The sequence below is a fragment of the Carcharhinus amblyrhynchos genome, unplaced genomic scaffold, assembly GCF_965287045.1.
Source record: "Carcharhinus amblyrhynchos unplaced genomic scaffold, sCarAmb.v2.hapA scaffold_886, whole genome shotgun sequence".
NCBI lineage: Eukaryota > Metazoa > Chordata > Chondrichthyes > Carcharhiniformes > Carcharhinidae > Carcharhinus > Carcharhinus amblyrhynchos.
Window position 1 is genome coordinate 50,485 of NW_027650626.1, and position 2,814 is coordinate 53,298.

At 48.6% G+C, this 2,814-nt stretch overlaps 1 non-coding gene across 1 annotated transcript; it reads left to right on the forward strand.

Moving 5' to 3' along the window:
• The first annotated feature begins 2,371 nt into the window (after nucleotides 1-2,371).
• Nucleotides 2,372-2,434, forward strand: LOC145340266 (U7 small nuclear RNA). The gene has a single exon (XR_013886226.1). It is a non-coding gene; the product is annotated as a U7 small nuclear RNA (small nuclear RNA).
• The last annotated feature ends 380 nt before the right edge of the window (nucleotides 2,435-2,814 follow it).

Sequence of the window (2,814 nt, forward strand, 5' to 3'; positions counted from 1 at the left end):
CCCCCCACCCCCGCCATGCCGACACTATAGTTAAGAAAGCCCCACCAACGCCTCTACTTTCTCAGAAGACGAAGGAAATTTGGCATGTCCGCTACGGACTCTCCCCAACTTTTACAGATGCCCCATAGAAAGCATTCTTTCTGGGTTGGATCACAGCTCGGTCTGGGCTCCTGCTCTGCCCAAGACCGCAAGGAACTACAAAAGGGGTGGTGAATGTAGCCCCCAATCCCATCACACAAACCAGCCTCCCATCCATTGACTCCGTCTACACTTCCCGCTGCCTCGGGGAAAAGCAGCCGGCATAATCAAGGACCCCCCCGTCCCCACCCCCCACCCCCCACCCCACACACACCCCGGACATTCTCTCTTCCACCTTCTTCCGTCGGGAAAAAGATACAAAAGTCTGAGGTCCCGTACCGACCGACTCAAGAACAGCTTCTTCCCTGCTGCTGTCAGACTTTTGAATGGACCCACCTCGCGTTAAGCTGATCTTTCTCTACACCCTCGCTGTGACTGTAACACTACATTCTGCACCCTCTCCTTTCCTTCTCTATGAACAGTATGTATAGCACACAAGAAACAATACTTTTCACTGTATCCCAGTGACAATAATAAATCAAATGTTAAGTTGATCTTTCTCTACACCCTCGCTGTGACTGTAACACTACATTCTGCACCCGCTCCTTTCCTTCTCTATGAATGGTATGCTTTGCCTGTATTGCACACAAGAAACAATACTTTTCACTGCATCCCAGTGACAATAATAAATCAAATCACATCAAAGGCTGTTGATGATGGAACAGGCCCTACTTTTCAATTTGATTTGATCAGAGAAAGATCAACTTAATATAAGGTGAGGCACTTTAGCCAGGCTTCTGATTATGGAATAGGCCGCACTTTAGCCAAGCTGGTGGCAATAGGTGATCAATTGGGCCAGTGGGCTGGCGAACGGCAGATGCAGTTTAATTTAGATAAATGCGAGGTGATGCATTTTGGTCGATCGAACCAGGGGCAGGACTTTACTCAGTTAATGTTCGGGGAGAGTTACAGAACAGAGAGATCTCGGGGGACAGGTTCATAGCTCCTTGAAAGTGGGGTCGCAGGCGGACAGAGTGGTGAAGAAGGCATTCGGCAAGCTTGGTTTCATCGGTCAGGATACAGGAGTTGGGACGTCTTGTTGAAGTTGTACAAGACATTGGTAAGGCCACACTTGGAAATACTGTGTACAGTTCTGGTCACCCTATTATAGAAAGGATATTATTAAACTAGAAAGAGCGCAGAAAAGATTTACTAGGATGTTACCGGGGACTCGATGGATTGAGTTATAAGGAGAGGCTGGGATAGACTGGGACTTTTTTCTCTGGAGCGTAGAGGGGTGATCTTATAGAGGTCTATAAAATAATGAGGGGCACAGATCAGCGAGATAGTCAATATCTTTTCCCCAAAGGTAGGGGAGTCTAAAACTAGAGGGCAGAGGTTTAAGATGAGAGGGGAGAGGGTCCAGAGGGGGTAATTTTTTCACCCAGAGGGTGGTGAGTGTCTGGAACGAGCGGCCAGAGGCAGTAGTAGAGGCGGGGACAATTTTATCTTTTAAAAAGCATTCAGACAGTTACATGGGTAAGATGGGTATGGGCCAAATGGGGGCAATTGGGATTAGCTTAGAGGTTTCAAAAAAAGGGCAGCATGGACAAGTTGGACATCTATGACTCTGTAACTCTATCATAGAACAGGCCATACTTTAGTCAGGCTGGTGGCGATAAAACAGGCCGTACTTTAGCCAGGCTAGTGGCAATAGAATAGACCATACTTTAGTCAGGCTGGTGGCAATAAAACCGGCTGTACTTTAGCCAGGCTGATGGCGATAGAACAGGCCGTACTTTAGCCAGGCTGGTGGCGATAGAACAGGCCGTACTTTAGCCAGGCTGTTGACCGCAGTGCAAGCTCCTAACTTAGCACAGGGGTGGCTGGCATTGCTTTTGCCCTGGTTAGCCCGCATGACAAAGCACGGGGATGGTGGAAGGTGAACAACGACCCACATTCTTCACTCAGGGGAGAAAGGGGCAAAAAAGTAGGCAACATAAAGCTAAGAAAAGCCCTTAGAAGCTGGGGAAAGGGTACTCAGCGTTTGCACCAATCAGAGGACCTGGTGCACTAATGAGATGCAGCTCCCAGAATGCAAGCGTCCACGCGAGCATTTAATTTGCAAACTAAACACAGGATCGAGATAAATTAATTGTTTTTTTAGGGGGAAAGTGATGTCTAAGGTGAGAAGTTATATGTGTTATGGTGGAGGGTGCCACCATGTTAGGGCGGCCAGCCTCACCTTGAAGGGGTGGAGGAAGCGCTGGGCAGAGGAGGTGGGGCGTGTGTTCGTTGGTTATAGCTCTTTTGCTACTTGTCCAGAAGGTTTCGGCTTTTGAAAGCTGGAACCGCTCTGATTAATGAATGACAGAGAAATGAGCTGTTAATAATCCCGTATGCAGTGAGTGAGTTGTTTCATTATTGCCAAGCCCAATCTCACGCCGGTGGAAAGGTGTTGAAGCGCCTGGCTGGTGAACTCTCGGGTCGCACCCTCGACTATATTGCACTGTCCCCGCTGTCTAACGTGCGCAGGTCCGGTGGGCTGTCAGTACCAAGGAAGTGTTATGCTTTCTTATATATAGTGTGTGTTAAGAATTGCTGGTACACAGCTGGCAGCACAGTAAAAGAGAGACACACCGTGACATTCAGCTAGGGAGGCAGCACACAGACAGCAACGCACTCTGATATTCGACTAGGGGAGGCAGCACACAGTGAGAAACAGACCCTGGTGTT